Source organism: Nesoenas mayeri, assembly GCF_963082525.1.
Source record: "Nesoenas mayeri genome assembly, chromosome: 6".
Taxonomy (NCBI): Eukaryota; Metazoa; Chordata; class Aves; order Columbiformes; family Columbidae; genus Nesoenas; species Nesoenas mayeri.
Genome location: NC_137545.1, coordinates 25,154,114 through 25,172,686, shown reverse-complemented (window position 1 = coordinate 25,172,686; position 18,573 = coordinate 25,154,114).

Sequence of the window (18,573 nt, the reverse complement as noted above, 5' to 3'; positions counted from 1 at the left end):
AAAACAGATTCAAGATCCTATAGCACTACTCACTTTATAGAGTGGGAAACAAAATACAAGCTTTAAGGGGGAAGGGGACAAAGAGAAAAAAAAAAACAAAAACAAACGAACCAAACAAAAAAACACCACAACACCAAGAAATGCAGAGCTAAAATGACTTTTCACAACCAGCCACATCACTCATAAGTCTCAGCTATTTCTGGGCTGCTGCCAAGGACACTGAAGCAATAGTACCTTTTCTGTACAAAGCACAGTAAGAGCCACCAGATGTATGCAAAGAAGAATGGAGATGTAGAGTTATTCTGGGCAAAAAGAAACAACATACCTGGTCAGACTCAAGGCAGGCAGCATTCTGCTTCTGTTATCAGAGTACAACACTGATAGATGAAATTTAAAGACAAAATTAATTACATATTTTGAAAAATTGATGTATAGAGATTTGTTTACCTAAATCCGGGCATCTAATACCAATTTAGATACCTGTTCTACTATGCCCTAAGAAGGCATGTATTTCCTGTTCTTCCTGTGTCATGTTACAGCCCAGTGTGGATGTTTCAGATATACTTGGATATTAAATATGGCACCAGATGCTTGTATTTAGGCACGTGAATTTCACTGATATTGTTTATATTCTGGTTTCCCTAACATGCAGCTCATAATCAACTGTCCATGACTTTAGAAAACAAAATGAAAGTCTAGTAACTTCAGACATACTGCATTGCACAATTAGATTTTGGAAGCTTTCATTGAATCTAAGGAAATTTTTCTCTAATTCTGGCAATAGTAAGAAATTTAAAACGTGATTGTTTGCATATCTGCACATGTGTGAGAGGAGGAAGAATATCTACATTCCAAAATCACTAGAATACTTTAGCCCAAATTTGCAGCCTCAAATTCTCACCAGCTCTCATTGAGCAAAGCAATTTCCAAATCACTCTACCTGTGCATAGGCAATTTAGAATGCCTTGAAAATGGGCTCTGAAATGGAAAGCACTGCTGAACCTTAATGATGGAATCACTACGTTCCTCCCAAATGACATAAATAAATAAATAAATAAATAAATAAATAAATAAATTTAAACAAACAAAAACAAACAAACAAACCCAAGCAACAACAACAAAACCCACAAACTTAACCAACCAGCTGGAATTCCTGAGGTAGTGCCACTGTATGGTAACATATCTGCCACCATTTTAATACATCACCTGGTAGGACATCTAGTACTCTGTACTCTTTGGAATTAATTAATCCCACATAGTTTACACAGAGAAGGAGCATTTGCTCTGTCTCAAGAGCTTTTCTAAGAAGTCTATATTCAGGGAATGAGTTATTTAATAAACCTTTGAAAAACCAACCTACTGTTCATGGTTTTTTTAAAACATTGTGCTGACTACTTGGAAGTTATTAAAAGGTTATTAATGCAAATGTCTGTAATTCAGGAACTCTATCTAACAACGACAATCTCAGCACTCATTATGAACCTAATTATCACATCAGTGCACCTAACATTTTAATGTATTTATTCCCTTCATACGGATGAATAACCGTTTGCATCTGTGTGTGCCTGAATATTTTTAAGAATTAACCCTAAGTGGGTGTTCAGAGTACCTGATTTTAGACAGGATACCAAGTTAGGTTGGCTATTTAACATAGAGGCATAGAAATTCCATGGAGAGAAACAGAAAACTACAGAGGTCAAGTGAAAAACACATCAGAGTTTTAGTGCTGACAGCCATCCCAGAATAACTTTGTTTTGTCTGACTACATGGGAAACCTGTCTTCTGACATAAGCAGCTCAGCTGTTGAAAATTAGACAATGCAATTAATTTGCTAAGTGATTTTCTCAAGATCTAATGGAATTTGTGGCTAAGGAATGCAAACTCTGAGTCCAGGATTAGTACTCTAACAACCAGGCTGCCCTTCTTTGTAACTATAATGACGGTTTCTTGTTTCTAAAAATAAAAACCATAAAATGTATTAATACTTCAGTACTCCTGACAATAAGTCAGCTTTAAATCTGGTCAAAAAGGTGATTTTCCTTTGAGCTGGAGAAAAATTACCTTTTCCTTTGGTTTCATGTTTACTGAAGCTGTGCTTTGGAGTTGTTTAGTAGTGATTTTTTCCTAATAGTCCTAATTTTATCATGACAAATAGAACAATTTCATTACACTGAATATAAGAAACCTTCTAGTTCACTTCTGAGTATTTATGAAGAAGATATTACACAATACACAAATAATAACATACAAGATAATTCCAGACAATTGTGTTATGTGTGGGGGCCCTGTAAATTCTACTTAATCAAAAAGTCTTACAAATTTTCCCTTGGGGTAGGGTGTAATCAGAAAAATACTGACTACTGAACAGGTTGATAAATAATTTGCAGCAGACTTGAAAGAAATCTAACACCTGATGTATCTGAAGCAGGGGTACAAGTGAGATCGCATCTAAAATTACGAAAATTGTTATAGCAAGTCAACTCTTTTAAATTCAACCTTCAGTGTTCTCCGTCAGTTCCAGAAATTTAGATTGATTAATTTAATTGTCCAAGAATTCAAATACGAGGAAGCAATACATGGGGTTTTTTTGCATTCTTTGAACTTATTTTGTAAAACAATCATAATGCAGTGTTCAGACTGCTAACCCACTTGAACTTCTACCATCTAAGAAGAACTACTGAACTAATATGTTCCCTTTTCATAAAGTCCACGTTTCTATAAATCCACACAAGACACGAAGTAGGTATTCTTTCTCATAACTGGATTTCTGTGCTACTGGATCACTCAAGATGACATACCCATTCCACAGAAAGAAAAGCACACAGTTGCATTTCTGTCAAATTAGCCACAGCACGTGATAAAGCATCTGTAGCAGCTTTATGTTTCTGTGCTGACTTTATGCAGGCTGTGGGAAGACAGACAGTATCTGACCTGGTAAAAAGCCTGCTGGTAAAAATTCAGCTCATTGAAAAAATCTCTTAAATTTGAACTAACAGAGTGAGTTTGAGGATTCTCCTTCCTTTGGCAATTCTTCAAGGTCTCAAGCCCATTTTAGTATGTTGTCAATCCATGGCCTCAGAGCCAATACCAAGCCTCTGATTGAGAAAACATACTAAAGCCAGAATGTGGAGCTAAAGGTGATACATGAAACCTCCTAACTGATAAATGGTATTTGTGCAAGTGTTAGATGGTGCCTTAACTAAACTCCAATTTACATTCCACCAGCCTGCATGGTTTAGTTGGAAAAGTTACTTTTCACTGTAGCTGGAGGTAGCCTGTTGAATATTGCATTCAGTCCAAATGTAATTGCAGTTCAGCAATGGGTGAAGAGAGTTAAGTGTTGCGTGGGCTGTTTTGCTTCATTGCAACTTGGTTTCAAGTGAAAATGGATGTACAGTTTTAACACTGTTTTGAGTTTCTGTGGTGAGTTAAGAGGCCACCATCTAAATAGAATACAAGGGTTCCAAACATTCTAATTTCAAAGTGGCTTTAAAAGAAAGGTATATTCCAACCTCTTTTATTAGCACAGTCCCTTCAGAACATTTCTCCTTTTGTTTATTTGAAGGGAAAATCTACCATTAAATGATTTGTTAAGACATTAAAAACCCATTCTATTTTCTACAGATACTTTGGCTGGCTCTCAGGCAAGAACGTAGGCTTCTATTATAACATATTGGGAGCTTTTAGAACCAAAGCAATTCATAATAAATTTATTCAAATTGACACATTTCTGGTTACAATGTCTTCATTATTTCTTCAGAGTTATGAAACATGAATTATATCACTGTAACCACAACACTAGTCAAGGAAATCTAATTTGCCGTGAAGTCTGTCTGTACAGTCATCACGTAGCTCAAGGCATACATTCGATTAGTTTCTTGTACTGTTTCTTATATTGGTGATATTCCCAAAGGCTATAGTAATATTTTAACCTCATTACCTCTAATTTAAAAAAAAATAGTCTTACATGGGGACTCAAAAAATATATATCTACATAACAAATTAGAAAGAATTTACTTCGCTAAAATCTATTAGGCATACATTGAAGAGAAGTGTATTTCAGATTATTTTATATATTTCAAACACTTTGTTTAAGCAGTACATGTATTTTTATCATCATAGCCAGCAAGCTAGCCAATATTATATTCAATTCAAATTAAAGCTGAATTAAATTAATATGGCATAGAATTCTGGAATTATGAGAACAGAATCATTAAAATGATCAACATAAGCCAAAAAAGGACTTTTTAAAGCAAAATGAAAAGGTTCTCCATAAGTATCTTTTTCTCTCTTTTACTTCATTTATTAAAGCCTTCTAATAAGAATGAAGTGAATTATAATTAAAAAAAAAAAAAAAGCTGATAGCCTCTTTTACAGCTTCTTAGGATGGAAAGATTTTTTCCTCTCTCACTTTGCTGTTAGAAACGAAAGCCTGAGCTGCAATTATTAAAGGTCTGAATTTGCATTTTTCAGCAATTCAGAGAAATGAGAGCAGCTATTGTTATGATCATTATCATTATAAAGTTCTTTGTCGGTAGATCTTCTAACGAAGTTGCTGGTCAGCTGTTTGTTACATGCCTTGCCAGTTATCAGATAATCTCATAGTAGATCAAAAAGAGCAGCAAAATAAAATGACAACTTTGTATACTCACAGATGGTAAATCAACTACAAACTAAAGCAACTGGATGCAGTGGCTAGTTGTAGAAGCTAACGCAGGACATTTGCAGAAGCTGAAAATATATTGTTGGATTTTTTTTCTAAATAACTGATAAGATTTTGTTTCCAAACCTGGTTCTCTTTCCCCTCAGTCCTTCTTGTTGAGACATCTGGACGAGACAACCTCTCAGAACTAAAAACTCCCCTAAGCCAAGACCTCTCAAGCTCCCTGTGTATTGAACAGCCATTTGACAGTTAAACGCAAAAAGACTCCTAATAAGACCTTGCTGGCCTGAACTACCAGGACCAACTTGAGCGAGCAGAGAGTGGAAGATTCCTTCTGGAGCAGTGGAAGAGGGTATCTTCTCTGACAGAAGTCAGACAAGTTCAGATGGCTCTTCAGGTAACTGAGCTGATTGAGCGAAACATGCAACCCCAGCCTTATTTTATGAATGAATCTTTACAGACCTACCTTGGAATGTCTCCAAAGCACCTCAAGCAGACAACCTGACAGTGTGTCAGGAGCTTATCTGCTAGAAGTACCTGACAGGAAAAAACAGAAAGCCAAGTTTATTATTCCTAGGGAGTTTTGAAGTATGCATATTTTATTTCAAATTTTCCGTTACAAAGTTTATCTACTGCTAGGATTTTTCACTGTGATCAGATATGTGCATCGCTCTAGTCTTCACATGAAGCCGGTCTGGAAAGATGAAGTCTCACTTAGCATCCTTTGATAAGTCTCTGCCCTGTTTCACTCCAAATTCTGTTTCTGCAGCAGTTACTGTGTAAGGCTTCAGTGGAGGGTGGCAGCTACAGCCAGTCCTCTTGCCACTGGCAGCCTTTGACAGAGTCTTCACCCCAGGGCCCAGGCAACCAGCTGCCCGTGTTCAGTGTGCTACAAGGTACAGCAGGAGGGATGAAGTGAGGTAGTGGGTCCTCAGGCTTTTGCTTTAGAAGTGAGGCAAGATTATATTCCTCTGCACAGGCTGTTAAGTAATCAACACCATGGGAGTAAGTGTTCACATCCTTATCCTGCACAGGATGGGAGAACAGCTGAAAGACAGTGTCCGCATTTGGTGGAGGTTCCCTCAGCACCTCTTGGGCTACCTCTGCCTGAGCAGTGGTGTGGGCACTCTCCAAAAGCTCTTAGTCGACCTTGCTGTGCTGTATATGCTCTGCAGGTGAGTCATGGATGTGCTGAAGGAGCCTCTCAAATACGTGAGAGGTGGTATGTCAGCACGGTGATGCAGGCATTGTGCAGAACTCTTCTGAGTCTGCTGCATAGATGTGGACAAGCTACTCTGACCTGAAAAGGTCTTCTGATCTGCTTGGCAGCAGTCATATAGAGCCATGGAGGTATTGTCATTGTTTCCAGAGTTCAGGGAATTAATGCATTTCCAATGTCTGGCTGCTACAGAACTAAGGGAACAGCAATAATTTAACAGGTACCACAATTTGTTTTCATACTAGGATTCCATTTTTCAGGGAGTAATAGTGAGAATGTATCAAATTGTTGACCTTTTGCAAGCAGCCTTCAACATCAATTAATTGTTGTGTAAAAAACTGAATTTAGTGTTTACAGTGCAATTTGTCACCAAAATGGAGACTCAATTAGAGTCTCAATGATTTACTAAAGACATTTTAAACATAATGTCCAAACAATGCTACATAAATTAAACATGATGTAATTGAGTGTAACACTAAGTGGCTCATCATTGTTGATTCATGTGGAAATCATAGAAATTTTACTGATCATTATGCATTCATTCAGTATTAATGCAGATACCATATGTGCTTCCATAGGGATTCTACTGTTACTCAGCATTCATTAAGTTTTAATGTACCATTAAAAAGGCATCAAAAGACCCATCTAAAAATACTGCCACAAAGGTAGTTCATTTAAAGAGAGTTAAAGAAACATGTTTCAATTTAACATTGCAATACAAAGTAAGTTAGTAATGAATCAGCAGAAAAACTTCAGGAGAAAACACTGTTGGGTTGCAAGCCAGACTAGAAAGAATATTTGAACTAAAGGCAAAACATTTTCCCTGTTGTAGATTTCTGGACAGCTACCTGTAGTTGTAGGCAAATTGTGCATCATGCAAGCACATTCAACTGATGCTTTACAGTAACCTTTGGCATAGTGATTGACTGTAGTAAAAATATGATTTTTAAAAAAGGAGAGAGGGAGCATGAATTATGGCCATATTGCCTCCTGCATTCAGTTTGGAGGATGGGCATCAAAGAGGAATGAGAAAACCACAGCAGTGTTAGTAATTGCCCCCAGCTCCCTGCTTTTCCTGCTAGGTCTGGCGTGCATCCACTAACAAAATGCTTTTCTCGCATATCTCAAGTATCACACTGCTGTAAGCTCCATCCACTCAGGGGCATAGTTTCCATCAGAGCCAGGGATCAAGGCCCTAAGCACATCCTCCCTGCCTTGTGCATTCGGCTCCCTGAGCTCACGGCCAGGCCCCTGCAGCTGGCGACCTTGGGAAGAGCTCTTCAGGCAGCTGGGTGGGGAGGCTGCAGTCAGGGCTGTGCGCTTCCTGGGGAGCTGCTCTCAATCTGATGCCGTAGTGCTTTGTCCCCATTTGAGCTGCAGCTCCTGCTGCATCCATGCCTGTGTCTGGCCATGGACATGCTGGGCTGCACCCAGAGCCACAGACTTTTCCTCCTCACTATGGACTTGCCCGGCCATCTGGACTCCTGGCTGACACCTCCAGGCCTAGCCTGCCCCCTCACTTGGGGATGGTGGGACGGGGCCCTGCCCAGCAGGGTCCATGTTACCATGCTGGGTTCTGACTTGCCATCCATTTGGGAGCAACAGCTCTCTGTGCTCAGGTGGGAGGTAGCATAAATAGGAGCTTGGCGAGGGCTTTGTTGTTGTTGTTAAGCTCTTCATGTCTCATCTCACTGTTGGAAATCTTATTTATTTATGCCCTGATAATGTCCTGGGAAAATTGCTAATGAATAAATCGGAAGGATTGGATGAGTATTCTCAACAAACGTAGTATGTTGGTAGTGGATTTCAACAGAAATTCCTACCAGAAAAATGGCTTGAAATTTCACATGTAAAGGTGGCACATTTTAGCGGCCAAAGGAATCACATTTTAAGTTCAAACTAGTGAACACCTGTAACAGTAAATTGAGCAACCTATGTATCACATCCTCAAGTTTTTAAACTTTTTCGTTCACTGACCAGAGAAACAAGATGATCATCTGTGAATCAGATAATCACATATGTGGATTCTTTAGAAGTGTGACACACAAATTCCTCTCAAATTCTTGTAGAGAAGATATGTGTATCCTACAGGTGACTCACTGTGGCAAATAGCCACAAAAGGCAACAGATTTGAAAAATAAAAGTTGTTAAGAGAAAACTATCCTCTTCCCAAGATCCTGAGAGAAGTGAATCATAAGGCGTGCTCAGACCTACGGCTTTGTTTTGACAAACCTCGATGTCAACTAACAGATAAAATGGCAAAAGTGTACAAGACTCAAATGCCTGTGGTACAGCCCCTTATGTTATGTAAAGACATGAGTGGCACAGAGAGCACTAATGGTGATTGATGAGTTAATGTCTCTTTCAGAAAAAGAAGAGGATAAAATTAAATTAGCAATTGGAAGTTCACAACAACAACAAAATAGTTCTTCAGACAGAGTGTCATTAAGTCAAGGAACTCCCTGTCACACAATACTGTCACTGCTCAAAGTTTACAGGAGTTGAAGGAATGAGTAGCTGAGTTCTTGAACAAGAAGACTATTAAATACATAGAAATCCATCTTCACTTAAGCATTCTCAGAGCTAAAAATTTTTGAAGGTTGAGCATACTTGGGGTATTTCCTTGTTTTATAATCTTGTGTTTTTCCCTAGGCGTGAATTTTTGATCATTGTCAAAAGCCAGGTAACAGGCTAAATGAACCTTCAGTTTGACCCAGCACAACCATTCTTTCATTATGCTCTGAAGCTGGAACAGACTATTGCTTGAAGATATAATGATTAATCACTTGTCTTAGTGTAGCAGCTACTTTGGCTGAGATGTGGTTATGTCATCCTAATCAGTCTTCCTTTTTTTTTCTTTTTTTTTTTTTACACTAAACCAACTTCAGTTCTTTTAATCTTTCTTGACATGTTTTCTAAAGGTCTTATAACTCTTGTTTTATTCTTTCTTTTGCTCAAATTGCCATCTACCTTTGAATTCTGACTCTTCAGATTGATAATCTAATCTAAAATATTTGCTGCTTTTAACTGTCTCCCCCCACCCCCCCCGCCACTTCCTGAGACAAAATCATTCCTGCTAGGTTGCAGCTTGATTTCTGATATGTTGCTTTCCCCACTGATGATCAGGCAACTTACATTTCACATCACTACCAAATTATGTTTTTAAATTAATGTAACAGTTACACAAGAAAAGACTCATCTACTTCCTTTTCCTGACAATACGGTCTAGCAGACGCTTCCTTTTCAGCCTTTGGTCTTTAGTGGGCACCAAACAATATGCCTTTTACATCTATTGAACTTCCAAACACACCTGATAGGCTAGAATACATCATTTTTTTAATTAGTTTTGAATTTTTTTTAAGATGTTAATAGCAGACACAGCTAGTTTTAAAAAAAAAAAAAAAATAGTAAACCTAGCATTTGCAGATTGAGCTCTGAAGCCCACTTCCCCCAAACCTCCCCCTCTGAGGGTCCCTTGGGCAGCCCAAGGTGAACTCTGTGCACACAGCTCATACCTGTCTCTCAAGATGGCTCCTGTTAGAGCTCTTACACAAGCTCACAGGAGCATGCTGGTAGAGCTCCTACGCAGCCATGTGTAAGAGATTTACCACGGAGTTACCAGCAGCTACACAAATCAGAATGCTCTCCTCTTCCCACACCTTGGTCAGGGGAGACTCAAGTAAACAGTGGCTCTATCAGAGAACTGTCAGTCCTCATCATTCCGGAGATGGTTCAAGCATGCCAGCTCCAAGACCTGGGCCCACCAGCAGCTCCACTGTGTGTTGGCCACATCCCAACAGACCACAACTCCAACCATCCCAACTCCACCATAACTCCAGCAGTACTGCAGTTTTTAATAAGGGTTAACAGTATGCCAATCCTTGACAGTGAGGCACCTAACTGTGCAGCTGCCTGGGTGCCCATCTTTCTCCCAGCCCTCTACAATTTAAAAGGGAAGCCATCTGCAATCCACTTCCTCAGCCTTTGCTTCAGCTCTTTGTATCACTGAGGTGCTGGAGTTTAGAACTGCAGCAGCTTCACATACATACCATAGGGACTGACTGACTTGTTTCACGCACTTTGTAGCTGCAGGTGTCCCCTGATGTAATCCACATTTGTGTGGCCAAATACACTTCAGCTTGCGGAAAACAAGTGTTTAATTAGCTTTTAGCATTTGAAGAAATGGAATAGTGTCTGCTGATGGGATCAATCATGTTGTTTAACCAAGGTGACCAATTGCAGCTCTCACCACATTCCTTCTCCCATCTCCCTGTTTAGTTCAAGTGTTTAATTTAGAAAATTGCAATCAGCTTAACTATTTTAAAGATGATTTGCACTGTATTTTTGATAAGTTAGAGCTATATAAAGCCTTAAACAACTGTGAAATAAATTCATTTGTTCTTGCTTTACCACTTCAGATGAAGTGTGACTGTAGCCAACTCCTTTAGGATCACATAGTGGAGGGGGCGGGGGGAAGAAGCAAACAGGCAGACATACACATATAGCTCTGAGGAAATGATGAGATCCTGAGTCTAACAATAGTTTATTAATTATTTTTTCAACTAGAAATATATTAACCATTAGTAAGTACACTAGTGGTTAATGTACACCAGCACTCGTACTCCAAGTACACTAGTACTGGCAAATAGCCACTGTTGGCCAGATTTATTCTTTAACAGCTGTTGCAGCTGTGGGTTCTGTGGACATAATTCTCCCTCTGCCCTGGGTTGATTATATGCTTCAACTTCTCCTCTGGATGTTCACTATCATATATACAAGCCCATTCTTTAACATTTCCATGCACGGGAAAAAGTACAGTGCTGTACTTCAGAGTGTTCTTGTTGCTCTGGCTGTGATTATATAAAGTATTACAGGCTAAGGAAGGTCAGTCCTGCTTAGTACTCAGAATCATAGTATGGGTTGGGTTGGAAGGGACCTTAAAGGTCATCTAGTCCCAACTCCCCAGTCATGGGCAGGGATACCTTCCACTAGACCAGGTTGCTCAAAGCCCCATCCAACCTGGCCTCAAACACTTCCAGGGATGGGGCATCCACAGATTCTCTGGGCAGCCTGTTACAGTGCCTCACCACCCTCCCAGTAAAGAATCTCTCCTTTATATCTAACGTAAATCTACCCTCTTTCAATTTAAAGCCATTACCCCTTGTCCTATCACTACATGCCCTTGTAAAAAGTCCCTTCTCTTCTCCAGGCTGAACAACCCCAACTCTCTCAGCCTGTCTCCACAGGGCTGGTGCTTGAGCCCTCTGATCATCTTCATGGCCCTCCTCTGGACTCACTCTACCAGGTCCATGTCCTTATGTAGTGGGCTCCAGAGCTGGATGCAGTACTCCAGGTTGGGTCTCACAAGAGTGGAGCAGAGGGGGAGAATCACCTCCCTCAACCTGCTGATGACGCTTCTTTTGATGCAGCCCAGGTTACAGTTGGCTTTCTGGGCTGCAAGTGCACATTGCTGGGTCATGTTGAGCTTCTCACTAACCAACACCCTCAAGTCCTTCACCTCGGGGCTGCTCTCAATCCTTTCTCCACCAAGCCTGTATTTGTGCTTTGGATTGCCCCAACCCACATGCAGGACCTTGCATTTAGCCTTATTGAACTTCATAAGGTTTGTACAGGTCCACCTCTCAAGCCTGTCAGGGTCCCTCTGGATGGCATCCCATCCCTCCAGCATGTTGACCACATTGCACAGCTTGGTGTTGTCAGCAAACTTGAGGGTGCACTCAATCCTGCTGTCCATGTCACCAACAAAGATGTTAAACAACGCCAGTCCCAACACTGACCTGAGGAACACCACTCATCACTGGTCTCCACTTGGACATCAGGCTGTTGATCCCAACTCTGAGTGTGACCATCCAGCGAATTCCTTATCCACCGAGTGGCCCATCCATCAAGTACATGTCTCTTCAATTTAGAGACAGGGGTTTTGTGTGGGACAGTGTCAAACACTTTGCACAAGTCCAGGCAGATGATGTCAGTTGTTCTTCCCTTATTCATCAATGCTGTAAAGACTTCAAACAAGTGTCATTACCCTTTGGGTGGTACCGGAGAGAGTGCTGCATTACTTGTAGCAGGTATTTTGCTTTTTGATTTACTGTGCTACAGATTGGTAAAAAGCACGAGACCCTACTGCATTTAAATCTGCTTATTTATAAAAAAAAAAAAAATAGGACACAAAAGGAGGACTAAGTGCTCTGTTCAGTCACTAGACATGACAGTCAGTTCTGTAGTTGAAAACATCAGCTCTCCAGCCATACTGTATTCAAAGTAACTATATTCTCTGTACCAAACTTTCCTTTGACATCTACAAAGGATTGTTCTATTACACTTTAGTGCTCCAACTTACACATTACTAATAACTATGAAACAATTCTCCACAAACTTCAGTTTCAGTATTTCAAAATAACACCAATCCTTATTTGAACAAAAAACCCCCTGTCAGCTAGTAGACTTCTTTAAAATACATGATCTGATGTTCTGTCTTTCTAGTTAAACCTCACTGTTTATAATACATATCTATGTTCTGCTTCTGCATCAGCTTATTTCAAAATTAACAGAATTATCTGATATGTGTATTGATGGAGTACACTCTTTTTTTCCCATTATTACCTGTAGGAATTCAGGTAGCTGATACCCACATGAAAATAAGGTACCATCAGGACCATCTAACCCTATGCAGTGCTAATACTATGCAGTAATCCCTGCATCAAGCCTATAATTTGCGATCAAGTTAAATCTCAATTCACATACAGAATGTTAATAATAATTAAACCTAAGTTTCTGTGGGAAGTTGCTTTAACGGTTAATTAATTTCTTTCATATTAGTAATGTTGACTTCCTTATGCAAGTTACAGAGCAGCACTTACTCTCTCATTAGCATCAGCAGCACACAATATTCTCATTCATAAATCAAAACAGGCTGGAATTCACCTCTTAAAAATGACCAAAGACAGTTGTAGAGAAGCTGTGACTACGAAAATAGGAACAACTTAATGTAGCAAGAATCAATGACACAGTGTAGACACCCTCAGGTGCTGCTCTAGTCCATTTAATAACGGAATGCCTCTAATCAAAGCCACTGTGTACCTTAAGTGACAGTATTTCATTGATGAACAAAGTCATTAAGCTGACCTAATTATATACTGTTAAACATTTGGGGAAGCATCACACTTTAAGATGTTAAAACACTTTAACAATTGAACATTTGTTCAACATTTAAGTTCAATATGAATTCAGATTAAAAAAATCCAAATAAAGACTTAAAACTATAAAAAGCTGATGCCCCATTGCTTTGACATTCTCTGAGCATGCCAACAGCAGAAGCAGAATACCCCATACTGACAATTGCTCTATTTTTAAAGTTTAACTTGAAACTTTGAAAACTGATAGAATATTTAATGAGCATTTCTTTGCACACTATGAATTCTTATCTTCATGGTAAACTGAGACACAGGAGACTTTTACAGATTTACAGGTCACATAATCTGATGCAAGTAGGTACCACAGCTGCATAAAAACATGGAGAAATCATAAGATTAAATCTGTGAGTGTTTGATAGCTGTATAAATACTTTTGAATATTCCATATGGTGATCTATCTCAATTTTTTACCACTGCATAACTAAGGGAATATTATACTTAATGCATATGTGTTACATAGTTAGGTATACTATGAAGAATCATGTCAATTCAATGGAATAAAAGATTAAGGCTTTGAATTTTAGGTATTTCCGTTTATTCTCTCTAATGAAAGGAACAAGGGAACAGTCCATCAGCAAGTTCTGAGTTTTTTCCTGGAAGAGTTCAACTATGTCCGTCTTGAATCTTCCCCTCCCTCAACACAACCTCCCCATCACCTCTTGATGCCCACTTTTTACTGAGAGTTGGATCATTATTAATTCAAACAACAAAAAAATGTCACCTTACATTTAACGTAAGACAAGATTAGAGTGTATTCTCCAGAAATTTCTTCAGCCTCTTCATCCATTTTACCAGTTGCTCTGAGGAGTATTCAAATGAGTAAGCAGGAACCTAAGAATTCATTTCCCACCCTACTGCTAAACTCCTCTTTTAGGCCTTGTTTGGGAATGCCCATGCATTCATGGAAGCAGACGCTTTAGAAATAGCAAGGCAGATAATTTGTTGATACAGAAGACAGTTGCTCTTCACATGCAGCAGGTGATATCAACAGCTACTAAAAATACACTTATTATACAATCACAAACTGGTAACTAGTAAATGTCACAGGCATTTGTGATAAATCACATTGGCTGTAGTGCAAGTAACATACAAGACCGTTCTCAAAGTTTGAGAAGTTCACAGAGGAATTAGCAACTTACATCCAAATCCAACTCTTTTGGATTCTTTTTGGCACTGGAGTTGTATTTATTTCTGTTGGAGAGTACACAGCCCTTGTTACTTCCAGGCCCTAAGTTATACATACCCAGTTACTCTGAAAGAATAATTACCAATAGATGGAGTTAAAATTTCCTAATAGTTTTAGCGTCCTTTTCAGACACAATTGTTTCTCTATTTCCCAATGCTAGGAGATTTTCTTTCATTTCTATATTAGCAAATACTGAACAATGCCTGTCCTGCACAGGATTGCATTTTCATCATTTTACTGATAACATAAATGGAGATTGCAAGTTATTGGGCTTTCAGATTTAAGTTTCTGGCTTGAACCCACATGTTCCAAAATGGTAAAATATTTGTAGAATCCTGAAGCCAAAACAGAAAACATAGAATATGAAAGGTCAGGGGAGAAGCAGCACTTCCTGTTCTAAGACACTGAGAACATCTTCAACTGAGAAGCAAATTAAGTTATTCCCTGTAGATTACTCCTTCATGCATTAGATAGGGGAGAAGCAGAAATATTCTTCTGCTTGTCTTCACAGAATTGGTGACTCTCCAGATCTAGAAAAGCAGAACTCCTTTTTCTACCTCATCTGCTCTTCTCCCTTCCATTAGTTTTGTTCTCTTAATTATCTTGAATAATTTAGGAATAACTAAGTCCAGTAACAGTTTTAGTGGTCTTTCCAAGGTGATGGAGGGAAGGGGGAAGGAAGTGTTCCTCTCCTCCTCCTTCACTTAAAACACTAGCTTTTGTACCATTATGTGAATGTGATGTTTAATACAGCTAAAAAGTGAAAACTATACATCTCTTCCAAATCTGCTCCTTGAAATCATATAGGCACCAAAACTGTTAAGGTGTTAGGTGCTTATGTTAACAAGCAGGAGGAGCTGACAAAAAATAGTGCAACTTTACATACAATAAATTGTGATAGATTCTTGACACACAGTTCTGTGTTAGTTACTATGTTACATAGTTCTTGCAAGGAAGACAAAATGAAGTATTTTAAAAAAAATGTAATATCCTGTTACTTGCAAATTTCATGTGATTTTAACAAGGACACCTTCCCTCTTACAAAGCTACTTAATCACAAATTTAAAAAAATCAAAACCCACAACACCCTACCTGTGATTTTCAATTGGATTGTATAAAATAATCCACACAGAAAGCATTCAATTAAAAGCTGTGAAGCATTTCCATTGATATTGCTACAGCTTTGCTTAATCATCAGAATAGACCTCATAAGAAATGCATCTGTAATGAGCAACGCTTCAGAATCAGCTGCCCAGCCAGCAGCCAAGCTGAACAGAACACTGTGGCTCTGAACCTCAGAGCATTCACAGCACCCAGTAACAGCCATCGTGGCTGTGAACATGTAAGCTCTGGTACAAACACGCTATTTTGACTTCAGCCTCACACTGTGTTAACACAAATATAGATAATTATATTAAGACACATTTTCCCTTCTGCAAAGAGCTCTATTTGCTTGGCTACCAACCCATCAACTTAGTAATTTACAGTTACTCTTCAATCTAGTTGTAATTGTCCAACACCTGAAGGATGTAGGCTGGCCAAGTGTTACATTCAAGGATGCACACCCTACCGCTCACAAGCATATTTTCTTTGTTTCTATTAGACAGAATTCTTTCAACCTTTTCTGAAATTGTGTATTAAAATAGAATTCTAAGCAGCTCCAACTGAAAATGTTTGCTTTGTTTGGTAACAGGTGCCTGAACAAACTTAAAATTAAAAGCATTAGCTGCTCTCATGCTATATTTTTATCCTTTACCCAGTTCGTGTGATCCCACGCCTCTTGGTCCATATCCATGCCATTTTAATGTCTTCCTTGCCCTTAGGGATCTTCATGTTGCATGCTACAATATGCTAGGGGACAAAACACAAGTAGCTGGGAAAAACTAGGGCACTGATTACTAAATATATTATACTTCCCAAAACTGGAGATATCCAGTGGTTTAACATCTTTGAGCTACAAGTATGAGAGCTCTTGCCTTGGCCTTGAAACCTCTAGTCACCACCATATTTCCAAATACTGTCTGGCAATGTTCTCCCAGCAAAACTGCTCCCTTCTCCAGGTACATCTGTAGGCTCAAATTTCTTCTTCTGTAGAATAAATAAAATTTATATAATTTATAATAACTAATGGCATAACATTTATTCTCTCTGTTCTTTTTTCTACCCCTGCTTTACTTATAAAGACCTGGGCTCTGAGATAGACAAAGATGCCACTGTGCTACACTAATATCTGCTGCTTCTTCAAATAACTCATGACATTAAGTCATAGCACACCTATATTGGGGTCTGCTATTTTGTCTGCACAATTACACTGACATTCATTTTCTGCAATATCCTGACTTTCCTTCCCTAAATATTTTGGCTGCCATTCAAAAACAGCAAGGTGATTGTAAGTGGCATGGCATAACTAGTTGCCTTCTGTTGAAAGACATCTGTAATACAGGTTGCCCAAACTATAAGTATTCTTGGGCCCCAAAAAAGTTTTTCCCTCATCTATGGCAACAACAACAACAAAAATTTACTGCTGTCTAACTTGGGCTTGCAGTTGCTAGAAACACTCATTACTTAAACAGAAATGTTTTCTTGTTTGGACAATGAATAAATACATCAATTTCATCAACAAGAGTTTTCTGGTAGGATTTAATACAAGGGTATATGAAAAAACGAATCTCTAGATATACAATAGCAAGATTTTAAAATGTCTTATAAATATGTCAGAAGAAGTAGGAAAAACAAATTTTTGCCAAACAATATTGCCAGCTAGTAACAGAAAATGTCATTGAAGAGTTTCACAGCACTGTGGTGTATGTAGGCTTTTCAGTTAATTATCAAGCAAGTTCAGTTACAAAGACAAGAAATCCTAAAATTCCAGCAAGGTTTTTTTTAGTTTTAATCTCTGTTACATAAGATGATATTTGCCTTTAGGAGTTCACATAAAAAGGCAATGTACTTTTAGGATATGGGACTAAGGAGCATACAGTAGTATAGTTATCGTGGTCAAAACCATAGAAAACAATAACAAAGGAAGGATATTTTTATTTTTTTTCCCCCCCAAACCAGAATAAGTGGACTCCACCGATTTGGTTGAAATAGTGAAAGGTCATGTAAGCTTGTATTACTATTGATGGAGATTAAATTAGTCCTATGAAATAACTTTAGTCACCTTGGCAGAGAATATAAAGGTTTGAGAAAACATGTAACCCCCTTCCTCCCAAAGTACAAACAAGAGATCCCTTTTGCGGCGCAACCTCTCCTTGGCGGTTACAGATCAGCAGGTTATACACGAATGCTTAAACCACGGACTTCAAATACCGCCATGAACAGAGACACTGGAATCCTGGGAGAGTTACAACTTTCAAGTCTGTCCCTCCAGACACAGTGAAATCTCAAATGTTAGGCCCGGTTAGAAACTAGGAAAAAACCTTACCTCTTCTGTCTCAACATTTGCAAGTGAAAGATGAAGCATTCTTTGCAAACTGCTGAAACAGATCTTTTGAAAAACTATGTGGTCCCCCACCCTTGGAATTAGCCCCTGACTGGAGGCAAGAACAAGGTGGAGAAGGAAGGGGGAAAACACATTGACAGGGTAAGATAAGAGAGAAAACAGGAGAGAACAGCAATGAACAAATGTTCATCAGCTCTCTTTAGGAATTTTTATTTACTAAAACATTCTTTGAAGGGTTTCAGCATTATGTTAACACTATTACTTGTAATCAATAATTGACTCTGTTCTAGAAAAGCAATGAGACCTCTTTGAGATTATTGCACAAAAACCTGGCAGCAAACCATTAACAATCCTTTGAAATGAACATGTAGATCAGTTTCTGAAACTCAGTTACAGAACATCTCTAAAGTACAAAATAAATATAGTTAAAGAATAGAAACTAAATACAATTGCTTTTATTTAAATCAAGTCCAGCAAGAAAATATTTTAATATGGCAAATACCCCAGCACTTGCAGCATGCATCCATAATCTAGCTATTTCATCATGAGTGTGATCATATTTCCACCCCTCTCCTCAAAATGTATAATCTTGACAACAAATGGAAAATAGATAAAATATAACATGAAGCATTTCCTTTTAATATATATTCCCATTTTGGTATTTAATGCTTAATCTATAAATATATGCTCTCAGACATAAGAATGCTTTGTAAGTGTGTTATTGTGCTGTTTTAAGATTAAAATATTTTACATTAATAAGTCCAAAGCAGTTCATTCTTTAGTCATACTTCCAGTGAAAACAAATTTCTTCTATTTCACTAAGTATCAAAACTGGAATTTGCATTT